This window comes from Bos grunniens, chromosome 20 (genome assembly GCF_055505025.1).
Source record: "Bos grunniens cultivar Pamir isolate PY7600 chromosome 20, Bosgru_T2T1.0, whole genome shotgun sequence".
Taxonomy (NCBI): domain Eukaryota; kingdom Metazoa; phylum Chordata; class Mammalia; order Artiodactyla; family Bovidae; genus Bos; species Bos grunniens.
In genome coordinates this window covers 8,229,497-8,256,348 of record NC_141184.1, presented here as the reverse complement: position 1 = coordinate 8,256,348, position 26,852 = coordinate 8,229,497, and the positions used below count along the sequence as shown (strand labels likewise).

Genomic DNA, 26,852 nt, shown 5'->3' with positions numbered 1-26,852 from the left:
CATGTTCCTAAGAAGTTGCTTTCATTCATGCACAAAGCTGCAAAATCTGATCCTCATGGAAAAGTATGTATATGTGTTTGTGTGAGAGACAGAGAGAGACAGAGACTGAGAGAGATAAGACAGAGGCTTCCATAATATAAGCAATCTCTAAAGTAATAATCAAGGCAACAAACATTTTGCAGGATATATTATAGATGAGCCAAAATATTTTATAGTTGATATTTTAATGATATTTTAATGAATCTTTTGGGCAAGCTGAGCAAATATTACGAATCTGCTCTGATTATATAAGATTCTAAACAGAAAAACATGTTCTTGATACAGTTTAGTATGGAAGGAGTTGCTACACAGGCTGCTCAGTGCAAGAATTCTAGAAGCTTAGGGATGGACAGAAAAACACTCCCAATAGAGGCAGTCCAGCCTTTGTTCTACAGGATCATTTCTTCCTCGGGACAATCAGAACCACTCATGCTTTAGAGATAGGTGAGCTTTTGTACTGGCAATAACCCAAGTCAGTACAGATTGTGTTTCAGACTCACCCAGGGAGATTTTTCAAAAATCACAGGTCTGGACTCAGCCCCTAGAGACTTATTCACTGGGTTGATGGTCAGCCTGGGCTTGTGCTTGTTTGCAGACTTCTCGGTTATTTCTCATTAGTCACATGGGTTAAGGGTGGTGATGACCAGTTCTTTCTAGAAGAGATACTGGAGATTAATATCAAATTCCATTGTATATGGTTATTCAGGTTTACTGTGTTGAAACTTGCTTGGGAAGTTTAGTGGAAAAAGGATGGCATTTGGGGGCCAACCATCCTGGGCTCCTCTGGCTATTAGTCTGTGAGTGTCTTCTTAGAGGTTCATTCTCACTGGACCACATTTTCAAACCCTGTAAAATGCAGAAGATGGTGCCCTTTCCTCATGGCTGTTGTCTGCCGACCCGCCTGTGTCACCTTGCCTCATTCACTGAGGACTCCTCTGGGGGATTCAACATCTACACTGATCACACATGTAAGATGCTGACCTTCTGTTCTACGACCCATCTGTCATCCCCCTGCCTTCAACAACCACTAATTTTTCCACCTGGGCTCCCCATTGCCATGGAAACACCATGATGCAATGCATGCCCTCATTCTACTCTTCCCCCACAACTTCTTCTGCTTCCCTTTCAAGGGGACCCCTTGACACGATTCCTTAACTGTATCTTGTCCTCCAGTCCATGGACACCGTGACTTTTGTCTGCACGTCCTCCTTAGTTGGCTTCCCTTGCAGGACCATGCTTAAAGCCACTTCCTTGTAAACATCTTCAGTTTTCCTGCTTTTCCCTTTTTCTATTGCTTGGGGAAACTGTTTCCTGGTCAGATCCAATTGTTGGCCTTCCTCATGCCAGTGCCTGAGCTGCTGAACTTTGCAGGACAAAATCCCACTGGCCTGGGGATGGGGTTCCGTTAGGATAACGACCACCGGCTTCGGTTGTCTTTCAAGGCAGCATGGAGATCCCAGCAAGTGTGTCTTCCTGATTTCCAAGATGCCGATTTCACAGCTTCTCTTTTCTAAACTTCATACCCTCTTTCTCCCCGCAACCCGAACCTGCCATCATACTTCATAAGGAAAACAAAAGTTATCAGAAGGACAGGCCTGCATGTGTACAACAAAACTTCCACTCCTGCTGCGTCTGCTCTCTCGCTGGACCTCTCCACTATGACAATGCGGAGACAAACTCCGGCTCTCTCCAAACAAATTCTATTGTCTCTTGTCTTTCCAAGACCTTCATTCCTGGGGCTATCTTGTTCCATCTACTGCATAGGCAATTTCTCTCTGGCTATGAAGGTATTTCAATCAATATATAAACACGCTTCGAATGACCCACTTTAAAAAAACAGCCCTCTGTGCTCATCTCTCTCCAGCTGCTACCAGCCCTTTTGTTCCTCTCCAGGACAAAACTGCTCTAATGAGCTCTCTTTGCCTACTTTCTACACTTCCTTACTTCCCATTAACCTTCTTTATTGAATGATGAGCATACAGAAAAAGATAGTAATCTAATGAACACCCACCCAACCAGCTTTATATAATTTTAACCTTTCTCCTTGGAAGAAAAGTTATGACCAACCTAGACAGCATATTGAAAAGCAGAGACATTACTTTGCCAACAAAGGTCCATCTAGTCAAGGCTATGGTTTTCCTGTGGTCATGTATGGATGTGAGAATTGGACTGTGAAGAAAGTTGAGTGCTGAAGAATTGATGCTTTTGAACTGTGGTGTTGGGTAAGACTCTTGAGAGTCCCTTGGACTGCAAGGACATCCAACCAGTCCATTCTAAAGGAGATCAGCCCTGGGTGTTCTTTGGAAGGAATGATACTAAAGCTGAAACTCCAGTACTTTGGCCACCTCATGTGAAGAGTTGACTCATTGAAAAAGAGTCTGCTGCTGGGAGGGATTGGGGGCAGGAGGAGAAGGGAACGACAGAGGATGAGATGGCTGGATGGCATCACTGACTTGATGGACATGAGTTTGAGTGAACTCTGGGAGTTGGTGATGGATGGGGAGGCCTGGTGTGCTGTGATTCATGGGGTCGCAAAGAGTCGGACATGACTGAGCGACTGAACTGAACCTTTCTCAATATTTGCCTTGTTTCTTATTTTCTTGAATCTCTGAAAACAGATTCACAGGTAAACACAGTGTCCTGTGTTTATCTTTCCACCATCATGCATTTCATCAGAAGTGTAGTGTTGAGCATTTCTGCTGCTATTATACATACTGTGTATGTATCCATACATTATACAGATATTTGGGGTTTGAATACTTTATATAACCTAGCAGTATGTGGCCTGTTCTCTGCAACTTTGCCAACTGGGCTGCACAGAATATACGTTTTCAGCTTTTAAGAGTGGCCAAAATGCTTTCCCAAGTGATTGCACCAATTTACACCTCTAAAGTTCCCCTTGTCAATAGGTGGTAACAGTTGGTATTGCCAGACTTTTTCATTATTGCCAATCTGATCCGTTTTCCGTGGTGCCATGTTGCTTTAAATAAATTTCCATAATTGTTAAGGAGGTCATTAGTCTACTCTTAGGTTTATTGGTCGGTGAGCTTCCTGTTTCATTTGCACACTTTTCCTTTGCTTCCTCTTTCTCCATTGGATGGTTAGGAGTTAGAGAATATGTATATTCTGTCTACCATCTTTTGTCATTTGTATGAACGGAAAATCCTCCCAGGCTGTGGCTTGCTTTTAAGTTGTATTTTGTCATTCGGAAGTTCCAAACTTTAACGTTGTTTGCGGTATTGACTGTTTTTTTTCTTTAAGGCTGATATTTGTATCTTATTTTGAAAACTGCCTTCTCTACCCAGAGGTCATATAGATAGATACATGTTTTCCTAAACGTGTTAATGTTTTGTTTCTCAGTTTGGCTTTAATCTACTTTGAAGTTATTGGTATGAATGGCTTGAGGGAAGTATCTGATTCGGTGTTTTTTGCATCAAAGCGGTCAATTGTCTTAAACACACTTGAGCCTTACCTCTGCCCAGGGAGCCCCCTGGTCACAGTCATGGATGGTATATGTTGGGTCTGTTTATGGGCCCTCTGTTTCACTGTTCTCTTGGTCTCTCCCTGTGACAATGCATCAATGCCCTAACTCTTACAACTGTATGAACAGGATTGGTAGTTTATAATCTCACCTGCTATGTTCATTTTTTACATAAATTTCTTAACCACTCCTAAATGTTTGCTCTTGCCTTGGGAGATCCATTGTAAGGTCTACCCAAGTTCCATACAGCCAGCCTCATTGGAACTCCACTGTATTTAAGGATAAATTTGGGGAGCATGGACATTTTGAAACAAATATATCATGTTGAAGATATTACTGAATCATTCTACTTATAAATGTGATATAGAATTACTTTATTTAGGACTTCTTTGGGTGCTAAGTCACTTCAGTAGTGTTTGATTCTGTGCGATCCCATGGACTGTAGCCCACCAGGCTCCTGGGTCCATGGGATTCTCTGGGCAAGAACACTGGAGTGAATTGCCATTTCCTTCTCCATAGGACTTCTTTAGGACCCTTAGTTTTATAAGTTTTCCACAAAGGTCCAACATATCGTTTGCTGACATTATTCTTAAGTAAAAAATCAATGATTTTGATTATTGTTATCTTTTCTAAATTATATTTTCTCATATTTGCTGCGGGCTTATGGGAACACAATTGATTTGTGTGTTGAGATTCTATCTAGCAATCTTGCAGAACTTTCCTTTCATTCTAATTATTTATCTGCAGATGTTTTTAAGTGGTTTTACTGGAGACACTTGTACGGTCTGCAATTTAAAGTTTGTTCCTCTCTTTTCAACCACTGTTTCTGCATTGAATAGAAGTGTTGATATGTGCACACTTGTCTTGAGCTTCTCTTTCAAGTAAATAGTTCTTTCACAATGAAGCGTCAAGTATTTTGTTAATTTTTTTTGTAGACAGTCTATTAGGTTAGATAAATTCCTTTTTGTTACTAATCTAATAGCTAACAGGTTTTGTGCTTTTTTTAAATGAAAATACATGTTGGATTTTATCAAAGCATATTATGTGGTTACTGAAATTGTTACCCCATCCAAGGTCACTCTACTATCGTCTTTCCTGCCATCCACAGGTGGACATGATTCTGAATAAAGGTCCTTTGGCTTAACAGTCAGGCAAAGGGGCAGGATTCTCTGAGGCAGGTTATTTTTCACCTCATGCGAAGTTGACTCATTGGAAAAGACTCTGATGCTGGGAGGGATTGAGGGCAGGAGGAGAAGGGGACGACAGAGGATGAGATGGCTGGATGGCATCATGGACTCAATGGACGTGAGTTTGAGTGAACTCCGGGAGTTGGTGATGGACAGGGAGGCTTGGTGTGCTGCAATTCATGGGGTTGCAAAGAGTTAGACACGTCTGAGCAACTGAACTGAACTGAACTGATAATAACAAAAGCAATGGAAAGCAAATCAAAGAAATAGTTCGAGCATGGAGTCAGAATTGGCTTTTCCCGGCAATAAAATGATCATATGGTTTTTATTTTTTATTTAGTTGCTGCTGTCGCTTCAGTCGTGTCTGACTCTGTGCAACCCCATAGACGGCAGCCCACCAGGCTCTGCCGTCCCTGGGATTCTCCAGGCAAGAACACTGGAGTAGGTTGCCATTTCCTTCTCCAATGCATGAAAGTGAAAAGGGAAAGTGAAGTCACTCAGTCCTGTCCGACTCTTCACTACCCCAGGGACTGTAGCCTACCAGGCTCCTCCATCCATGGGATTTTCCAGGCAAGAGTACTGGAGTGGGTTGCCATTTCCTTCTCCATTTAGTTGCTGAGGTGATTTATATTAGTATATTTTCTAATGATAAAAATTTCTTGAATTTGGGGGGGTGTGGGCTACAATTTTCATATTCACCAGGATGACTTTCACAGAATGGGGTAAATTATGCCTTGAATATTCAGTAGAGTTCTCCTGTTTGCTCATCTTGTCGAAGTGTGTACTGATTCAGTTTCTTTAATGGTCATAAGTGTTATTGGATTTTCACTTCTTCTTTAGTTTTCTAAAGCCAAATTTCCCTAGTGAGTTATATATCTTTTCAGAGGTTTGTCTGTTTTGTTAATCTTTTATGATTTTTTTAACAGCTTTGGAATTTCCCATTCTCTCCACTGTATCTTTCAGCGTATTTCATTCAAATGTGATATTAATTACATAATTTCCCTTGCTTTGTTCCTTTTCTGGGTTTTTGAGTTAGATATCTAGCTTGTTAATTTCAGTCTTTCTTAGAGTTCTCATCACAAAGAAGTAATTTTTTCTATTTCCTTAATTTTGTATCTGTATGAAATGATGCATGTTTACTAAACTTATTGGGAAAATCTTTTTATGATACAAGTGAAATCATTATGCTGTACCCCTTAAACTTATATAGTGCTGCAGGTCAATTACATCTCAATAAAGTTGGAAAAAAGATTTTTACTACTTCCTTCTTAATATAAATACTTAAGGCTAAATTTCCCTGTAAATATAACTTTAACTAAATCACATTTTATATGTTGAATCTTCATACAACATGTAAGTTTCTCTGATTTCCATTATTCCTTGTCACATTATTAAAAATATGGCTTAAAGCCAACAAATGTGAGGTTTTCTAAATTCTTTTTTAAATTATTAATTTGTAACCCAGTTATGGTACTAATTATTCAGAATTAATTGAGGCTTGCTTTGTGGCCCCAGACTTAATTTTTGTAATTCTTGGATAAGTGTTTGATATATCCATACCATATCAGAATAACCTTGATAATTGCTTTTCTCAGAATATTTAAATTCATACTATTTTTCCCCTTGTGAATTCATCAATTAGTGAGAGAAATGTGCACTATCAATGACTGGGGATTTGTCAATTTTCCTTACAATTCTGATTTTTACTTTTTATATTTTGAAACTCTTTTGTTAGTTGTATATGTATTTCTATTTCCTAATGAACTGAACTTTTTTTTAGATGGTGAATACTTTTACCAAAAAAGATTTTAATCTAAAAATTTGTTTCTAATATTAGTATTTGTAAACTAGCTTTATTCTGACTGACGTTTGTCTGGTGTGTATTTTTCCCCTTGTTGCTATGAGCTTTATGATATAATTAGATTTTATGTATTTACTTAATTTCTTCTAGGTTTTCTCTTGCACAATTTTTTCTTTCCATTTGTCTGATTGACCAAGCTGTCTTTATTTCATCTTTTTTCCTCTTTACTCTTTCAGAAGATTGTGTCTGTGGCTATTCTTTTGCAATTACTATCTTTGATATTTTAACAAGTGTTAACTTCTAAAGTTAAACATTTCTGCTTTTTTCCTGGAATCTCTCTTCCCCCATTTTTTTGTTACTCATTTCTCACCCTTCCAAAGTTAGCCCAAAGGCCACCTCCTCAACAATGCCTGTTCTGACTCTCCAGACTAAATCAGACACCCCTAAACTTGTCTTTCATAGCACTTACCAGGGCTTATGCCAACATACTTGTGAAATCAGTCATTGACCCCTACCTTCCTTAATTCCTGTAAGGGCTGTAATGCCTGAAAAGGTAGGCATTGGCTGTGCTGCTCTCTATTCTCTTCTTAAGGTGCAGCCCAGTGCCAGAACATGCCAGGCAACAAACTACGTTGAAGGCAGGAAGGCAACGGTGGGAGGGAGAGAAGGCGGCGTGGGTGGTGATGCTGAGATGAACCCACAGGGATGCTGACTCTGGGAGAGTCTCACACTTCCGTCAATTAGGAATCCCATTCTCCTGCAAAAACCAGAACAGAGACAATGATAGACAAAAATGGGAAATTCACTTCTTTTTCATGTTATGAAAAAGACTTCTGGAGGCAGAAGTCCTGGCTTAATAAGGGGGTGCCATAAAGTCAAGAAGGACTCAGGCATTTTTTTCTCCTCCACCTCTATTATCCTTGCCAGCTGCATGCTAAGTTGCTTCAGTCATTTTTGATTCTTTGTGACCCTGTGGACTACATCCTGCCAGGCTCCTCTGTCCATGGGATTCTCCAGGCAAGAATACTGGACTGGGTTGCCATTCCTGTCTCCAGGGGATCTTCCTGACCCAGGGGTCAAACTCTGGTCTCCTGCATTACTGATGGATTCTTTATCGTCTGAGCCACCAGGGACACCCTTACTATCCTTAGCTCATGGCTTAGATCCTGAGATTATGAGTCCAAGATGGTAGCTGGAATTTCAACCATTACAATCAAGTTCCAGGCAGGAATCTGGAAGTGGGAGGGAAGGGCAAGAAAGAGCATGCCCAGTTAGTTGTTGCCTCTCTGAGGAAGACTTTCTTGGAATTTCATGGACTTATATCTTATTCATCATGGCTAAGTTCCATGGTCAAACCTACATGCAAGAAAAAAAATATTTTTTCAAAGCCAGGACGATTGCAACTTAAATATAATTGTGGGGGGGTGTCCTGTGTTATTAAGGCTGATGGGAGTGGGGGTGGTGTTTGTAGGTGATCACTGCGGTACAGTGATGTAGGCTAGGGGTGACAGGGAGACCGTAAGAGCAGGGAAAGAAACTGACATTCTCAATTAAGGCAACACCACGGGAACAGAAAGGAGGGTCTGAAATGAGATTTGACAGACGGTGCGACGGGGTTCTTAACAGCGCATCTTCTCACTGCGTTGCTCCAGGAAACACTTTGCCTATTGGTTTAATTTCACTTAGGAGAGAGGCTTTTCACTGAACTCAAGGTCATTATGAGTTGATCTCCCTGGTAAATACTGGAATAAATGAAGACTAATTTGTGTTTCTAAATACATGTAGGATGGGTACTCTCTTGGAAAATGTTTTTCCAAATGTACTTATTTCCTCTCAAAGCTCTATTTCCAAAGACAGATGAATATAGAGGACAATGATTAATAAGTACAAACATAATTTTTTTTAAAAAGTATAGTCATTCTTTGCGTATAGATACTCAACATATATGTAAGGTTCAATGTCAGAAAATGACACACAGGAGTGCTTTATCTCCACGTTGCAAACAATTTGCATTTCCTCTAGGTAGTCCCAAAATATTTGAAATTTTGCATTTTTTTTCCCTTTCCCCATATGATACGTATAAAAAGATGACTTGAGGTATTTTGAGCACACTGATTTTATTTTAAGGAAACTGGGATGCTAGAAAAATACATATATCTAGACATTTAACCATCAACACCAGGAAAAATACTTTCAGATTTCTAGAATACTTTGTTCTTCTCGACACATAGTTGAAGTAAAAACACATCTTTTATTAACAGGCCCTTATTAAAAGTGAGATTAATTGTGAGATTAATTTTCCTAAATAAAAAATAAGGGAGCATTTCTTACTAAATATGCGCTCGGGTTGCTGTACCCTTGAGTTCTTGCTAAGGTTCTTGGTGGGTAGGATTTAGGCAGGCTGCTCCTTCGAATGTGGCTGTGAGGGGTGGGAAGGTGGTTTTCACCTGTGAAGTGAGCTTAAGAGAGATCACAGGTGAGTCGAGTTCACCTGGATGGAGCAAGGGCCACGTTGCTCTGTGCTGACCTGCACTAAACAACCTGCAGTGGCAAAGCACGTTCCCTTGACCAGACACGGAAAGCTCAGGGCAGTGCCTGGATGCAGCGGGGTGGAAACTGAGACACAGGGAAGGGGCCAGGATGGAGTGTTCAATGCACAGACTGGCAGAGCCCTGGTGCCTACCTGGTGGGCCAGGTCCTCCCATTTAAGGTCCAGGAACCTGCACTTTGTCCCACGCTCATTCTCAGACGTGCCATAACTATTCTTTCTATTCTGTCCTAGTTCTGGAGCGGCTTTTTAAAATAAAGCTGGTCTGCTTACCTCTGCCAGGGGAGTGGGCGTTTCTTGGGTTTAAAAAAAAAAGAAAGAAAAAAAAAAGCTACAGATTTTCTGGTGAAGCTCAAGGGATGTGATTAGGAGCTGACGGCTCCCTGAGCTTTCCTTTCTCGGTGATTCAGTCACCTGTAACTGTAATTGTGAGTCTTCCAAATATTTAAAATTGCTGAACAAAAAACAGCACCAGGTAACTTTAGTGATGCATAAAACTCCGTTTTTCTCAATGTTTGGCCATTTTAAGACCAAAAAAAAAAAAAAACCAAACTTATGGGGTTGATCAGATGATCTAGTCATTTTTTCCATTTCTCAATGCCATGGATCTAAAAGAAGCAAAACGGAGTGAAAAGAGAACACTTGTGGTTGGTGACTGTAACATGTTCCCTATTCATCAGTAGGAAAATCCAGTTTTGATGGAAACGTCTAGAACCACAATTTCTATGCTGAGGTGTTTCATGATCTGGATACAATCTCATTGCATTGTTAGGATCACAGACAGCAAGGTTTCCTGTTAAGGTCACTTATGACCCACAGCAGCATGGCAGTCTCCTCTGGGTGATGTTCTCTGCCACCCTCTCCTGGCTCCTTTCAGCTGAGGTGGCAGTTTAACCATGAGGCTGAAATTCAAACACAAGGGAGGAAGGTAAAGACAAGACAAAATCAGTTATTTGTTTCAAATATATAAGAGACTCCTCACATTTCCACCCAGAAACTGAGGTGAATCAGGAAATGGATGGCGTTTTTCAAATCACATGAATCAGCGCCCCAGAATTCATCATTTTCACCAAGTGTTTGGTTGGTCTTTTCATTCCTTTATATTATGGCTCACCTAATACAGTTTAAAATCACTGCAGATGGTGATTGCAGCCATGAAATTAAAAGACGCTTACTTCTTGGAAGGAAAGTTATGACCAACCTAGATAGCATATTCAAAAGCAGAGACATTACTTTGCCAACAAAGGTCTGTCTAGTCAAGGCTATGGTTTTTCCAGTGGTCAGGTATGGATGTGAGAGTTGGACTGTGAAGAAAGCTGAGTGCCGAAAAATTGATGCTTTTGAACTGTGGTGTTGGAGAAGACTCTTGAGAGTCCCTGGGGTTGCAAGGAAATCCAACCAGTCCATTCTGAAGGAGATCAGCCCTGGGTGTTCATTGGAAGGACTGATGCTAAAGCTGAAACTCTAGTACTTTGGCCACCTCATGTGAAGAGTTGACTCATTGGAAAAGACCCTGATGCTGGGAGGGATTGGGGGCAGGAGGAGAAGGGGACCACAGAGGGTGAGATGGTTGGATGGCATCACCGACTCGATGGACATGAGTTTGAGTGAACTCCGGGAGTTGGTGATGGACAGGGAGGCCTGGCGTGCTGCAGTTCATGGGGTCGCAAAGAGTCGGACACGACTCAGCAACTGAACTGAACTGAATAGAGTTTAGGGAGAGCTTCAATTTTACGTTTAAAAGAAGATAACTAAACACTTTCATTTTGAAATGATTCCCTCTAGTTTTGACTGTGATGAGAAGCAGCTTAATGTCACATGGGCTTCAGCTAAGACTTATCAAAGAAAAAAAAAAACCAAATTCAGAAATTGCATTTGGGAAAAGAACACACCTGTGGATTCTTTTAAATGAGTTTTGTTGTAGAGAGCCTACTTCCATGCAGGGCCTCAGGTGAATATTTCAGTTGTACCAGTTTCTTTTTCTGTTAATATTTACAAAGGATGTATGTGCCATCAGGTTTGTTTAAGCTCCTGACAAGACTATAGCTCAGAAAAGTTCAAGAACTTTCTCCAAGTTGCAAGGTAAATTATGACTTCAGTTTAGTTCCATTTAGCTTTAAAGGTACATCTGAAATTATTATTTGGTTTCTCCCGTTCCTCATTTTTATTATTCATTTATTTATAATTCATTATCACTAAAAGTACATATTTTAACAACCCTTTGGTGTAGTCTGTAAGTACCTGTCAAATTGACCACCCCCCCCTGCCCCCCCGCCGGGACACCACACACACACACACACACACACACACACACACACACACACGCTTCCCTAGTTGCTCAGTCAGTAAAGAATCTGCCTGCCATGCAGGAGACCGGGTTCAGTTCCTGGATTGGGCAGATCCCCCGAAGAAGGGAATGGCTACCCAGTATTCTTGCCTGGAGGGCTACAGTCCATGGGGTCTCAAAGAGTCGGAAACAACTGAGTGGATAACACTTCACTCCTTCCACAGACACATAAAGGTACATAATTTATCGAGTTAAATGTTATCGGCCCTCTTTGGGTGATACTTCTTTCTCCCTGCTTAGCCCTCTATATGCTGAGATTTATTTATTTTTTTTATTTTTTAATGCCTTTAACTGTAGTGTTGAGGGGCAAAGGACAAGGAGCAGATAAACACGTCGGATTCTAGTTTCTGTCTCCCTCTGCCCCCGCAGCTGGAGGATCCAAGGTCCACAGAGCCACCCTTGGCTGGTGAGGCTGGGTTCTCCTTCCCCCTCCCTCTGGCCAGGAGCAAAGAAGCCTGGCTTGACCTTGGCCAGCCTCCGCCCTCCCCAAGAAGCACTCCTGGGTCTCCCTGCCACGTTGGCAGGAGAATTGGAATGTCGGGAATGGAGCTGGTGCCCCATGTGCCCAGCACAGAAGGAGACCTGTTAGGCTTTTCCTGAAGGCCCCAGGAGTCCAGCAGCTGCCAGGCACCTGGCTGAGTGCCCCCGGCACAACCCCGGGGCAGAAAGCATCTCAGACACCCGCCCAGCTACTGATATTTCCTCCGGACATCTTAAGGAAATCCGAGTGAGGCCCTGAGTTGTATCTCCAACCGCTCCATCACCAACCCTACAGAGAGACTGGAGATTTGAGGCTGGGCTGGGCTTCCACGGAAACCCGTGGGATTGCTTTCATTTAATTCTTTTATTTAAAAAAAATTTTTCTAGAAAATAAAGATAAATGAATGTCAGTTTGTTTTTCTGTTGTCGTCCTCCTAGATCTATGTGGCTACTGCGGGAGCCGTGACACTTCCAGCCAGCCATGGGTTCTTTGTCTTTACAGATGAACGCAGGGGCACAGTTCGCAGCCCATGGGGCCACCTGGCCATTGTCACTGCAGTACAAGGGTCACGGTGGGGCATTCATGAATTTTCTCACCCCAGGGAAGCTTGAAAGCCATGCTCTGAAGCCCAGTTGGAGAGAAAAGGGCCCAGAGAGGCTGTCCCCCACCCCCATCCAGAAAGGTCAGGCGCAGCCCTTCAGCGTTCCCTCCCAAAGTTTTGCAACCAAGTACCAACACACTTTTTTTTTTCCCCCAACAAATTCCAGAGTCTTGAAAGGTATTCTGCTTTTCAACTACGAATCTTTTTCGCCTGAGTACTCGCTCAATAAAGGAGAAAGAACCGTTCGAAGTGCAACAAGTAACATTTGCCCCATAACTGGACGAGAAGACTGTCCATCTGGGACATTATCCTCTCTTAACACGCAGCCCGGCCACTCAGGGATCCCCTGACCTGCCTCCCTGGTTCGCCGGATTTGTCCGCTTCTCTAATTCAACGCTGCAAAAATTGACCCCATCTAGCCGGGAGGCGCACCACCCCTCCCCGACCCCCTCCACACGCTCCTCCAAGAACCCACAGCAACTTCCCTCGGTCTTTGGCGAAGTCTCAAGCGCTGAGCACACGAGAGGAACAAAATCACACACTCGGAGTCCAGAGGATCCCCGCGGCCCCTGCCCACCCCCACCCCCCATCCCCCGGCCGGATTAGCCGGGGAGTGGGGGCCGCGCACGTACCTGGAACTGAGGTCGCTGGAGTGGACGCGCCACGTCCCGGGGCTCGGCCCGCGCCGCCTGCGGCCCTTTATACCCCCCCTCAACCCCAACCCCCAGCAGCCACGTCGGAGCGGCGGGACAGGGGACAGGGGGCGGGGGAGCGACCGAAAGTTGCGAGGCGGGGGAGGGGGGCTCCCTGAAAGTCAACGCTCGGGCGCGCTCGCCCTGGGCGGGCAGGAGTGGGGGCCTCCCCGGAGTCCAGGGGGCGCCCCGGGAGAAGAGGAGGGGGTCCAGTCCCGGGAAGGGGCGGTGTCGGGGGAGGGGCCCGGGAGGTCAGGCGCGGGGTGGGGCGCTCGGGTTTCACCCGCGCCGGGAGGGGCAGGAGGCGGGGCGGAGGCGGGCGGGGAAGGGGGCGGGGCCAACCGGGCAGGGGCGGGGTTAGGGGCTGGCTGGGGGCGGGGCGAACCGGCCCCCAGCTCCCCACCCCGGCTCCCCGCGCTGCTCTACTCGCCGGGAAGGCAGCGCCGGCGGCGGCTGCTCTGCTTGCGCTGCCTCCCGCGCGCTTTGCTCCCGCTGCGGGTGGGCTCCGCAGCACCCTGCCGTCCGCGGCCCTGAGCCCAGCGGCGGCCCCCACCACCCTACACCTCCTTTCGGCGGGGGGACGCCCCGGTCCTTGTGGCTCATCCCAAGGGCTCCCCTCTCCCCACTCCACCCGGCGACTTCCCTGCGGAGCTGGCTGGAGCACCCAACTTTGCCTCCTCGTCCGTCGTCCCCGCTGGGCGCGAACCTGCTCACCTCAGGTCCGGCCGTGAGCCCGGGGACGGTGCGCCTTGGGCTCGAGCCGGCGCACCCCCGCTCCAGCCCGGAGCTCAGCGAGTTGGGGGTAACTCTAGGGAAGTGGTGGGGGGCGGCGGCGGCTGCTGCCTGGACTTCCCTCGCGGGCGCTGAAGAAGACCCTCGCAGCCGCTCTTGACCCCCAGGGCGCCGGATGACTGGCACGGGGAACGCGCCTTGCACCTGGTGAGCGACCCCCCCACCCCACCCCGCACCCCGCCCGGTCCCCGCGTGGTCGTAGCTGCAGCCGCGAGCCAGCCGCGTTGAGGGCCAGGACTCGGGGGCGGCAGTTGTGGGCGCGTGGGTCGTGTGGATCTCGGGAAGGTCGCTCTGCAGGCTCGTGGGACACAGTCCGGGGGTTGCACTTGCTGGATCGGACTACCCAATGCGGGGGGGGGGGCACCCACTGTTGAGCAGGTTCGCTGGCTGGAAGTTTGAGTCTCCGCCTTTGCCGAGGTCTGAGCGTGCAGAGGGAAAGAGGGGTAGCTACCCGGTGGGCCCCCGGGCGCTGGGAGAGAGGGCACCCCTCCAAACGCCTCCTTAAGGTGCGCAGCGGAGGTCGCTGCACGCACCCGGCGCGTGTCCGGGCTCGCGGCGTAAGGAGCTGAGGGCAGGGTCCCGGTGGCCGTCACTTCGCAGTGCCTGCCTGGGGCAAGGTTTTCTGGTCGAGTGACCTGGGCTCTGCGGCGCCCGCGAGAAACCAGGAGGCGGTCGACCCGGGCTTAACTCCTCCGAGCGCTGTTGATAAGCAGGGAGGGAGACCGAAGCTGGCTGCCGCCCCGATCGCCGCGGCCGGGAAGGTGTAGACGCCCCGGGAGCCGCCGGCCCGATGGGCTGGCTGCAACCAGGCCAGTCCCATTCCGCGGGCATCTCTCCCGCCGCCCCACCACTTCGCATCCCCTCCTGGCTCAGGATTTTGGGTTTGAGAGGCGGATCCGGGCGCCGAAGGGAGGATGCGCGGGGGACCCGCGGCCGAAGAGGGGTCTCCCGGGATCGCTCGCCGCCGTGGCGCCCGGTGCCAGGCCTAGCGTGGTCAGATTCCGGCTCCCCGGGCTTTGGCGGGAAGCTCGTTCACCTCCTCGTCCTCCTCTGGCTTTGTACCTGGATGCGGCTGGCTGTTTAGAGTTGGGGTTGAACTTTTCCTGCACTTGCGGCGTCCTGGGGACCCCCGGTAGGGGGCGCCGAGAGCGAGCGCTGGAAGAGGGCCTGAGGATGCTGGCTGGCTAGGAAGGCTTCCTCTGTGCCCGGTGAGTTGGTGGGGTCCGGGTGAGCAAAGCACAGGACCAGGCGGATCTTGCCATCATTTCCTAGAGGCGGAGGGTGGCGCGGTAGGTGATCTGTCGACCAGGGAGGGAGCTGTCAGCCTTGTTAGAAGGGATAGGAAAGGTGGTCAACAGACTCAGGTCCTTTAAATAGAAAGACTCCTTCCAGAGTTAAACGCATCCCTGTAAACTCTTCCTGTTTGTGCGTCTGCCTTCCTCCCCCCGACCTTTGTATTCACCCAGAAAGAAATGGGAATCAGGTGAAGAGAATGTGAGTTATGTTTAATATTGACATGAAGTTCTCCTCCAGGAGCAGATTAGTGAAAACGCCAGGAGTTACAAATGATTGTTACATCATTTTTTTTTTTAAATTAAGGTTTATGTTGAATCTTGTTTTTAAAAAAAGCGATTGTATGTCACAATCAGCTTATCCGGAAGAGCCCTGATGGCCAAGTTTGCAATCAACAGATATGTTATTAATTACAGAATTAGTCTTTCCTAAGGAGACCCAGAAAGACAAAATCAGACTTTACCAGGGAAGATTTTAACACCTAATTAGGATTGCTAAATTAATTGCTGGTTAATGCCACTTCCATTATTGAAGAGAGGGCAGAGTTTATCCTGCACTATTTTGAGTGACCAGTTCACACTTTCAGTTCAAGCAGATAATAGCTTAACTTGTGTACCATTTAAATAACTTTTCCTCTATGTCTGTGTTTACCCCAGAGGAAACAGGGATTTTGTACACCCAAAGATTTTTTTCCTTGTTTGTCTTAAATGAAAATAGCGATCTGACGTGCAACTGCTTGGGCCACTTGAAACAGATTTCTTTTTCCTTAAGTTTCTTTCTTGCAGAAACTTTGCCATGATATAGCAGCTCATCCATGGTGCTACATTAGTCATGCTAATTCTCTACATACTCATGGAACCCTTGGGGTGATGAGCTGGTACCCGCTTTTACATGCTTTTACATACTTTGCTTAACAGGGAGAAGATGGATGATACTAATCATTTTATGTCTTTTACAAATTGCACTAACTTAATCGGTTGTTTTAATGTCAAGCAGCTGTGAGATTCCTGCTGCGAGCAAAGCCTTTGGTCTCCTGGGTGGTAAAGCTTGTTTTTGTCCAAAAGAAGTTTTGGGGATGTTCAAAACTTGATAAAAATAAACCTGTGCTTTTCACTGCCGGTCTCCTTTTAAAATGATTCTTCTCCATTTCTGGATAGGATGAAACAAAGAAATGTGTAGTGTAGTGGCTGTTACAAGATGTTGGCCAGTACATGATAAATAGGTGCATATTCCCATAAACTTTTGCTTAAGTTTTAGAGTTTGTAGACCTTCTGAATCCCCAGCCACGGCTTTGCAGCAAGAAATCTTGTTCACATTAGAAGTGTTAAAACCCACAGACTCTTCTATGTGTTATATGCTAATTGCTCAAAATGAGAGATGCCAGCTCCTTGGGACTCTGTCCTTTGCTCCTGATACTAGAGAGAACTGCTTAGCCGAACCATTACATAGTTTTTATTAACTTGGTGATTATTTTTAATGATTCCAAATGTTATTCACATTGTTATTATAAAGTCACTGAAATGGAGGCGTTCCTTCTGATACACATACCAGAAAGTGGGGGAGGGGAAATTCCCCTCCTTCATTAAATGTCCAGCAGAGGTCTAAAGGAATTCCATTATATAAACAAGTAATCAACTCCAGAGTTAACTAAGAGTAGGATCTAATCCATAAGAAGAGGTTTGGATCACAAATCCTACAGTTTGTGGGACAGAACAAGTTAATCCGTTTATACTATGTCAGAGTCAGGGAATCCATCTTTGGAGTACTCTGTGTACAGTGTTTGAGCAAAGTTCCACATCCTGCAAGAAATCCTCCATAATTCTTGATTCTAAAATTGTACTATATTTGTGTTTTAAAATGCTTCTGAACTTGTTGCTATAGTTACACAGACAAGTTGCTTAGCGTATAATTATAACACCAAGGTGACACATTTTTACATTTGGAGTGAAATAATTTTTAAAAGGTAAGCTACAGTGTCTAACAAATTTCAGTTACACCCAAGTGCAAGCGTGTGTGTGGACCCTTGTCCGTTTCTGCCCACCCGCATCTTTGTACGTTTATACAGAGAAAGTCAACTCTTTTCTTGAGTCTTAAGATGAGAACAAGTAAGCACTTTGAAGTTGTTTATACTTGTCTTTGTGTACTGTTGTTAACATAGACATTTTCACATATGTTCCTGGCAGCCTTTTAAAATTGAGATGCAGAAGTTTTGTTGAAAATTACTGGTTTTTATCACTCTGTTTGCTGCCTTGTAGAAATGATCAGTCGTAGATAGGTGGCAACCTGAGGTTTCTAATTCCTGCACATATTGGTAGCATCTTAAAGATTAAATTCAACAAGTGAGGAGTGGCTAGCTCGTTGGGAAGCTGTTTGAAGAAGCAGCTTTTGGTGTGCTTGATAAAGATGTCACTGACTTCTGTGATGAATTTATCAGGTACTGGTTATCCAGATTACACAGAATCAATTTCTAACGGCAAGAAACGAGGAGAAAAATTAAAGCAAACTGGAATATATATAGACAAACTTGTTTTGATTCAGAATTTATACCAAACAGAACAAAGCAAATGAAAACTTGATCCAAGAGAAGGTCCAGTATAACAATTAAGTTATTGTTATGTACTGGTATTGACACAATTAATCTTTTTCATCTAAAGGTTCTAGATCTAGGGGTACTTGGCTCTGAATTTCACAGAGTATTCTGAAGCAACTTCAAAGCCAAGCTATAGGTCCCTGGGGCATGACATTTAAAATAGGATTAGCCCAATGGTGGGCTCAAGGAAACAGAAAATTTTCTCAAAGGAATTGCTGTTGTCTTTTTCTTTACCTTCTTTTATTGTCCAAGATTAATGGCTGTTTGACAAGAGCGAAGTTGAGCACTTTACTTCTCTTTCCTAAGTTTTAAAATGAATTAGTGTGGTACTGTTGCATTTGGAAAAAATGAAATCATTCCATTCTTTACTCTTTCTTTCCCCCTACATACACTCGAATTGGTTTCCTGATTAATATTGAAGAACACTAAATTTTTAAAAGAGTAAATTTTTAGAGGATAATTTCTTTGCTTTCTGGAAGGCCATGAACTCACTAATCTTTATCTTCCCATCTATCATTCTTTACTTGTCACCATCTCTCTGGGAAATCGGCTACCCTAGGGTTCATATAGAATGATGAGGAGGTACATATTGGAACAATTTTATTTTATGTTGCATTTTTATGTCCATTTGCGAGTAGATCACATTACTGCAATAGGTAATTCAATTACAGATATGTATGATAAATAACCAGGAGATGGATGCTATCAGAAGGCAATTCTCCTGGAGAAAATAATACTGTATTTGCTGAAATGTGAAATTAAGTTCTAGGCAAGTGACAGTCAAGATTGAGCATGGCCAAATTGTTCACAGGAAAAAGAGCCTCTTTCAGTCAGTTCAGATTCACCCAACATTTGGCAATGATACATGATATGCCTATGCAAAGAAAAAGCAGAGTCAAAGAAAAGAAAAGAAAGCAATAAGAAAAATTCTGCTAAGCTGTGTCCTGTGAATTGTCTGCAGAAACATAGAATGATTAGTGCCTGGCTGTTAACTTCCCGGAACGGATGTGTTCCTCACCAACTGACCCCCAATACAATTCCTTACAAAGAGCTTCCCTTTCTGTAAAGAAAACTGGAGATGTGACCTGTCTCAGGGAGCTGAACTCAGTCAGCCACCAAGGATGCAGCTGCCCGCTGCCAGGACTTCGCCGGGACCTGGTGCCAAGCAAGCGCCCCGGATGGAGGCCAGGGACATTTATGGCTGGACAGGCTGCAGCCAAATGGGCTTTAGCATCACAACTGGCTGCTGTGATTTCCTTTAGCAATTACAGGGCCCAGATTTAGATCTGCTGTAAAACTTTACCGATTGTAAAGCTGAGAACATTGTTTGTGACTGACATGGCATAAAGCAAACATAATCCCTTGGGATGCTAACCTCCCTTTGTTCAACGGACGTTGCCATGAAGCCATTGTTCGTGCCAGTTGACGTGCAAGTCGGGATGGGAGAAGTTGATTCTGAGACACCCCTCAAGTCAGTTCCTCGGTGTGTGCTAGCTGTGAACTTGACTTTGGGAGACTTAGTTCTGGGAAAGCTGGGAGGAATAGTTACCAGGAGCCTGGGCTCTGATAGATTGCTTGATTAACTGGGCAGGGCACTTAGGATGGCAGCGGAGAGGTCCCCAGGGGACAACACGCCCGCTGGGCTGGAGCAATGTTGGTGGTTCCAGGCCATCTGGTGAGGGGTGGTGAAGGCAGGCCCCAAGTTTGGGCCTGGAGGACAGGTCAAGGGGACAGTCTTGATGCAATGAGAAAAGCAAGCCAGCCGGACTGGCTGCCCGCCAGGTGTGGGTACCATCCTGGCAGGTGGCTGCTGCTAACGTGCAGGAAGAGCCAGGGGGCCTGGGCCCTGCAGCGGGCTGGAATCTGTTCCTGGTTGGGGGGATGAGCGCCTGAGCTCATCCAATCACCCTGTGTGATCCTGGCCCCGCCGACGTGACTCAGTCCCACCACTGTCTCCTCCTCCTGACCTCAGCCCCTTTGGCCTCTTCATGTTCTCTTCCTTCTGCTCGGAAAGCTCCCCGCCACTCCCCCCCTTGCCCCACCCCCCACAGCTCATGGCTTCCAGATCTGGCCTCTCGGAGGGCTTTCACTCAAGTGTCCCATCTTCAGAAAGGCATCTTCACATCATACTAGTTAGGACACCATCCCTTCCCTCTTTCCTCTCTTCCTCAGCCTCTTTTTCTCTTTGTAGTTTTTTGCTCCAACCCAACATACTGTATTGGCTTAAAGTCTTTAACCAACTTTGGAGCTTCAGAGCAAGACAATACTGCCCCTAGTGAATCTGTGTTTAGAAGAGCGCCTGGCACACAGGCTGCCCTGGGTTCAGGTATGTGGTGAGTGAATGAATGGGAAAATGCTTTTATGTGGTATGTAAATAGTACAGTCTGCGATACAGTGTCCTGGATAAAAGCTATGGGTTAAAACTTTGGGGGCCAACTGTGGAAGCTAAAAACTAGGTGGAGAAAAGTGTTTCGGATACTCCCAAACTGATTTACTGACATCGTCTTGAAATACAGATGTCTTTGTGAGCCAAGGACCGTGAGCTTCATATTTCCTATACAGGGCTGTTTGCCCAGTTGTAAATGCTTGTTCAATGAATCCGTGACCTTGCTGAACTGGGAAATTAGCATAAAACACTTTGTGTGTATTCTAATAGTTTATGTATATTAAAACATAAAAAAGTGTAATTCAGGGCTGTTTATTTACTGAGAATAGCAGCCCTTGCCTCTGCCACCCACAGGCAGAAAAATTCCAGGCACTGTATTGTATCCTCATGACATTTTCACACATTACAGAGACTTTTCGAAATTCCAGAAAAAGTTTAGAACTGTGGAAGCCTTTCTTCTTGTATTGCTGAGATGAGGCCCATGAGCCCTGTCATTTAGTTGGATTTATAGATTTAATAAGCTGAAACAGATGAGTGGATAAACAGAGTGTGGTCCAGCCATACAATGAGCTACTATTCGGCAATCAAATGAATGAACTCTTGATATGGGCCGCACTGAGTGTGAACTTTAAAAGATTATGCTTTGTGAAAGAAGTCAGTCCCCAAAGACCGTGTGTCGTGATTCCTTTTATGTGAAATGTCTAGAACAGGTAAACCTGTGAAGACAGAAAGCAGATCTGAAGTTATCTGGGATTGGGGCTGGGGATTGGAAGAAACTGCTAATGGGCAGCTGGGGTTTTTCAGGGAGATGGAAATATTCTAAAACTGGATAATGGGGACAGGCACACAACATGTGCATTTACTAAAAATCATTGAATTGTACACAAATGGTATGTAATCTATGCCTCAGTGAAGTTGTGTAGTTCCAACTTGCTGCTGCTAAGTCACTTCAGTCGTGTCCGACTCTGTGCAACCTCATAGATGGCAGCCCACCAGCCTGCCCCGCCCCGGGATTCTCCAGGCAAGAACACTTAGCACCGAAGAAATCCAAAACCTCAAAATGCAAGAGGTACATAAGATAGTGACAATAATTTATAATGTTCTGAGTGGTTACAATGTACCAAAACATTTTATCCACTTAAAAGAGAAAAGAGCTCTGGGGCATACTCTCTAAAGAGTTCTTTGAACCACCCATGGCCTAAACAAATCCTGGTGTGTTTCCTGGGAATTGTGTCTGTGTTTCCAGGATTTTCACAAAGCCCAGTGCTGATGCCACCGGATGCTGGGTGAGCAGCATCTCTTTGATCCCCAGGCATTTCCTGGGAAGTATATCAGAGCTGTGATCTCTGTCCTGAAAACAAGCAAACCCAGGTTGTTTCCAGATGAGACCCGGAACCAAGTCAAATCAATTAAACTCATCTGACCCCTGGGCCACTCGGTGTTTGCTGCACACCAGTTTCCAGTTGTCTACTGAGGATACTTCTCTTTTGCCAGTTTTAAAAATGTTTATGGTGTTATTTATTATTATTATTTTTGGCTGTACTGGGTTTTCATTGTAGTGCACAGGCTTCTCATTGAGGTGACTTCTCTTGTTGGGGTGTACAGGCTCCGGGCACGTGGGCTTCAGTTCAGTTCAGTCACTCAGTCGTGTCCGACTCTTTGCGACCCCGTGGACTGCAGCACGCCAGGTTGTCCTGTCCATCACCAGCTCCTGGAGCCTACTCAAACCCATGCCCATTGAGTCAGTGATGCCATCCAACCATCTCATCCTCTGTCGTCCCCTTCTCCTCCTGCCTTCAATCTTTCCCAGCATCAGGGTCTTTTCCAGTGAGTCATTCTTCACATCAGGTGGCCAAAGTATTGGCCACAATCACAGGAAACTAATCAAACTGATCAGATGGACCACAGGCTTGTCTGACTCAATGAAACTATGAGCCATGCCGGGTAGGGCCACCCAAGACAGATGGGTCATGGTGGAGAGTTCTGACAAAACGTGATCCACGGGAGTGGCAAACCGCTTCAGTATTCTTGCCTTGAGAACCCCATGAACAGTATGAAAAGGGCTTCAGTAGCTGTGACTCATGGGCCCTAAAGAATGGGCTCAGTAGCTGGGGCTCACGGGCTTAGCTGCTTCATAACATGTGGAATCCTCCAGGACTGGAGATCTAACCCGTGTCCCCTGCGTTGGCAGGTAGATTCCTTTCCACAGTGCCACCAGGGAAATCCTCTTCTGCTAGTTTTATTGGTACATGGGCATCGCTCTGGGTGGCGGTGGGGGGTGGAGAATCTTGGAAAACACACCATCTCCTGGTCTCATTAGAACTGCAGGGTCTGGAACTCCAGAGTGTGGCTCTGCTCACCGTAGAACACTGCTTTCCTGGGATGGGGCAGAGTGCGTGGTACCTGCTTCTGTATCCTTGTTCACCTAGCAGAGCATCTGCTTCTGCTGGTGAGATTATTCTAACAGCCAGAGCTGGTGGTGGGATGCAGGTTTTTGAATGCTCAGAGCCCAAACAGTTAAACTGGAGAGGGCCCTTTTTCCCCATTAGAAGAGTCATTAGAATCATTTCTGGCTCTTTCCTTTCTGCTTTGACATATTCTGCAGTTAAAGCACAAGCTGAGATTCAGTTATGGGCAGAGGTACATATGAATTGCCTGTAATTTCCTTGCTCTTCGACTATTGTCTCTGGATGGGAGTGTCTTTAGCTCTTTCCTCTTGTTTATGGCAACTTCCATCTGTTTAGTGCCTGAGAATCCTCTCTGCCTCCTGCCTCAGGGCTGGCTTGGCTCTCTCTTGGGCACCTTACCCTCCCCACACCAGTTGGTTTCCACATGGTGACTTTCCGTGGGAGTGTTTACTTTGGCAAAGACGGTCCCGGCTCCAGATACACTGGGCAGGAGATGGGGGCTTTCAGGGCTCATATGCCTCTTTATATTAGTGGTGAAGTATTGCTCTCCAGTCCTGGGATGGTTTGGGCAGGTGTTTGCAAAGAATGTCTAATTTCTTCAGCCCTTGTAGTGGTCATATGCAGAAATTGAGATGGACAAGAGTTTTAAATATTGACCTCTTACCAGTGTAATTTCTGACTCGCTCATTCTGAGTTTGCCTCCTCCCAAACTGGCAGCCTAACTTACACACAAATTAAGAGTAAAATTTATAAAATGACCATGTTTTTCTGTTACCAACCCTAAATTATTACTCACCCTTGGTAAGTAGTAAGGAGTTCTTTATGAGATTGCATTAATATTTCCTTCTGCTTATTAGGTGGCAAAGGAGTGGGTGACATTTATTTTTTGAAGTCACTTTTGGTGGCTTTAATTGGTCAATAAAGTACTGTTTAGGTGGGTACTTTTGGTGGTGGTTTTCTTTCATTTGCAATGAGCTAATGTTCTCCATATTTTAAGGGTAACTAGTTAAGCATTCAATTAAAGAGATCGACTGGTTACATGATGAGAGAAATTTCCATCTTGCCAGGACAGAGACTTAGTTTGGAAACACAAGGAATAAGAAAATGATGCCATTTTTCTCTTGTTTTAAGACCTCCTTTTAGAAGCATTGTTAATTTGTATTGGATCTGAGAACTGGAGTTGATTGTAATTAAAGCAAGATGTAGTGTTATATACAGAATTCTGTGAAGACATTGCCCTAAGTGGGAAAAATGTATTAGACCATTAGTTTTGATGATTTGTTTTATTTTTTCCTAACCATTTCTTTTTCTGAAAAGCATCCAGAGGCTAAGATCAAATACTCATTTTGGACAGTCTAGCATGTACTGGATCCTACCTTTGTTAGGTGGTTGGATGACAGGGTAGAGCCTGGAACGTTCACTTCACAGCCTGGAACGTTGCTACTGCAATCCCTTGTATCTGCTGACACCTCCTCCTGCTGTCCTTGTTCTGAAGTGTAAACTTGAAGGGTTTTTGACAATATGTCAGGGAAAGAAAACTTCTTTAATGTTTGAGCTAGAAGTTAAAGTCGGGCATTTTATTTATTAAGTTTAATATTTCTGGGCTGTAAGTAGAGAAGAAAGATCATGTTTGACAGAGCTGGGGTCCAGGCTACAGATGTTGAAACTTTGCCTGAGGTAAGGTGACCAGATGTCCAATGTGGAAAGGTGCTTGCTGGACAGTGGTTTCTTGTTCTTTCTGATGAATGAAAGAACTGTTGCTCCTCCAGTATCCTCTGATAATCTTTTTATCTGCTCCATCCCCCCACCCCCAACCCCAATCACAGGGATTCTTCTGCGGTCCCTCCTTATCCTGACCTTTCTGTGGTCAATTTCTCTGCTAACCCAGCTGCCTTTTTAGTAATGCATTTCTCCTTCACCATGAAGTTCTGAGCTGAGCTCGAAACTTCCGACTGGCCCTAAGTTTCTAACAAGGCCCAGCTCACTCTCTGGCCCTCCCCTCCTGTGTTTCAGCCCCTGGCCCTGTGGGAAGGGAGCTGGCCAGGCTTTGTCCAGACAGTGGCAACTTCAGTGCCTGGCTCTAAGCTCTGGGGGTTCCGAGCTGCAGCTGGATGATGTAATATCAGAGGTGTCATCGATGGGCATCCCTCATAGCTCAGTCTGTAAAGAATCTACCTGCCATGCAGGAGACCCGGTTTCGATTCATGGGTTGGCAAGATCCCCTGGAGAAGGAAATGGCAACCCGCTCCAGTATTCTTGCCTGGAGAATCCCATGGAGAGAGGAGCCTGGTGGGCTGAAGTCCACGGGGTCGCAAGATTCGGACACGACTTAGCCACTAAACCATCACCACCACCATCATCGATGGACATGCTCTTTTGCTCAGCCTTATTCCTGGGCTGGTTCATGTTGGCTCATGAGGTCAGTCCTTCTCTAGGTCAGTTATAAGTGTGACGGGAATATGGTGGTGATTTAGTTCCCTGCCTTTAGTTTCACGTCTGATGGTGCTCTCGAGCTGGGAAAGGCAGGCATCAGCTTATTAGGCGAGAGAAGCCCTTGTGAGAAGGCAGTGGGGACTTCTCTACCCCTCAGCCTTTCGTCTTGGTGGTGGAGGTCGGAAGCCTTGGAGCTATGCTTCTCAAGGTCCTCCCTCCTTTCCACACAGAACTCTCACTTCCTTGGCCCCTGGTCACAAAGTTGGTGCCAGGAAAAGTGGGGATACCTGAACCTAGGTGTTTGAGGCAACAGTCCTTCCCACTCTGCCTGTCTACCCCTACTTCCTTTACAATGTACATCTGAAACCAGTGCAAATGCCTTCTGTGAATGGAATTTGTGTGGTGGTTGGGGGTGGGGCTGGTGGGGTGGAGACAGGAGGGCCCAGGAGCCCCGCACGTCCACGCAGTGGTTTATTGGCTGTCAAGGCTTTCCAAGCCGACTCCCAAGTCAGGCCTGGAGCCAAATTTACTTTCCGTCTGTCAGCTGTGATGGAATTCCTAGGTCCTATCCCCAGCTTGTGAAAAGAAATCATTCGGGGAACTGCAAGCTGGCAAGTAAGTATTGCAAAGGTTCATTCACTCGAAAGCTGGTGCCTACAAATGTTATTTAACTTTGAACAGTTTCTCTGGGCCCACCTGCTGGGGTTCCATCTCCCTGGAACCTGGTTTGTGTTGGTGCAGAGGAAAGCCCTTGGGGAAGGGCAATGGTGGGCATCTTAGTAGACATGTCCCAGAGATGGTACCGGCCGAAGGACTTTCTGGATGTCTCCACCTTGCTCATCCCTGATCCAGGCATTGTTCAGTAAGGTCCATTTCTTTCGAACTCCATGGAGTAAATAACAGTGCTTGGAATTCAGATGCTGAAACTCTAAAACCCAGTTAGGACTGTAGAGTCAGGTTTCACAGTCGTCAGACCTCCTGTCAATTCAGATACCTTGAAGACACTTTTAAAAAGAGTGTCTGTCAGTGAATTAATTGCTTTTTGAAGGAGGATCAAGAAAGTCAATGCTTTCAACTTGGACCATGGCTACAGGGGAGACCGATTTGCTAACATGGGGAGGAGTGACACCCCTTACGGCTTTGATTAGGAAGAAGAGCACTTCCCAGTGTCTACAGAGTATTTAAAAAAGACTTCTTTTTCTCATATAATGAAAATAATATCAGAAGATCAAGCACTCCAGGTACAATTTATTTGTACAGTTGATTTATAATATTCATTTTTCTCTTTCTGACTCACTTTACTCTGTATGACAGTTTCTAGGTCCACCCATACCTTTATAAATGACCTGGTTTCATTTTTTTTTTTTTTTGTGGCGAGTATTCCGTTGTATATATGTCCCACATCTTCTTTACCCATCTGGTGATGGACATTTAGGTTGCTTCCTTGTCCTGGCTGTTGTGAATAGCACTTCAGTGAATGATGGGGTACATGTGTCTTTTTGAATTATGATTTTTCTCAGGGTACATGCCCAGTCATGGGATTGCTGAATCATATGGCAGCTCTATTTTAGGTTTTGTAAGGAACCTCCATACTGCTGTCCATAGCGGCTATACCAACCTACATTCCCATCAACAGTGTAGGAAGGTTCCTTTTTCTCTACACCTGCTCCAGCATTTATTGTTTGGAGACTTTTTGATGATGGTCATGCTGACCAGTGCAAGGTGATACCTCATATAGGCCCTGAAAAATGAAAGTGAAGTTACTCAGTCATG

General features: G+C 45.3%; 1 protein-coding gene, 1 long non-coding RNA gene and 1 other non-coding gene across 11 annotated transcripts in view; 1 reads left to right on the top strand and 2 right to left on the bottom strand.

Moving 5' to 3' along the window:
• Window positions 1–207: 207 nt before the first annotated feature.
• Window positions 208–13,155, bottom strand: LOC147350071 (uncharacterized). 5 transcript variants are annotated; one of them, XR_015148601.1, is made up of 5 exons: window positions 13,118–13,155; window positions 10,949–11,038; window positions 9,330–9,958; window positions 7,024–7,265; window positions 208–1,597 (listed from the first exon to the last, which is right to left on the bottom strand). It is a non-coding gene; the product is annotated as an uncharacterized LOC147350071 (long non-coding RNA). The 5 variants fall into 5 exon arrangements; XR_015148600.1 differs by lacking the exon at window positions 10,949–11,038; XR_015148603.1 differs by lacking the exon at window positions 10,949–11,038 and having other exon boundaries at window positions 208–692.
• Window positions 10,058–10,127, bottom strand: LOC147350072 (small nucleolar RNA SNORD123). Its single transcript, XR_015149305.1, has one exon. It is a non-coding gene; the product is annotated as a small nucleolar RNA SNORD123 (small nucleolar RNA).
• An 821-nt stretch (window positions 13,156–13,976) lies between the features above and the next one.
• The window catches only part of SEMA5A (semaphorin 5A), a 567,470-nt gene continuing 554,594 nt past the window's right edge, over window positions 13,977–26,852 (top strand). For 3 of the 5 annotated variants that reach the window (XM_086361189.1, XM_086361183.1, XM_086361185.1), the window contains exon 1: window positions 13,977–14,116. The gene's annotated coding sequence lies outside the window, so the exon portion shown is untranslated. The remainder of the gene's footprint in view (window positions 14,117–26,852) is intronic. The other 2 variants (XM_086361188.1, XM_086361186.1) reach the window with 2 other exon arrangements.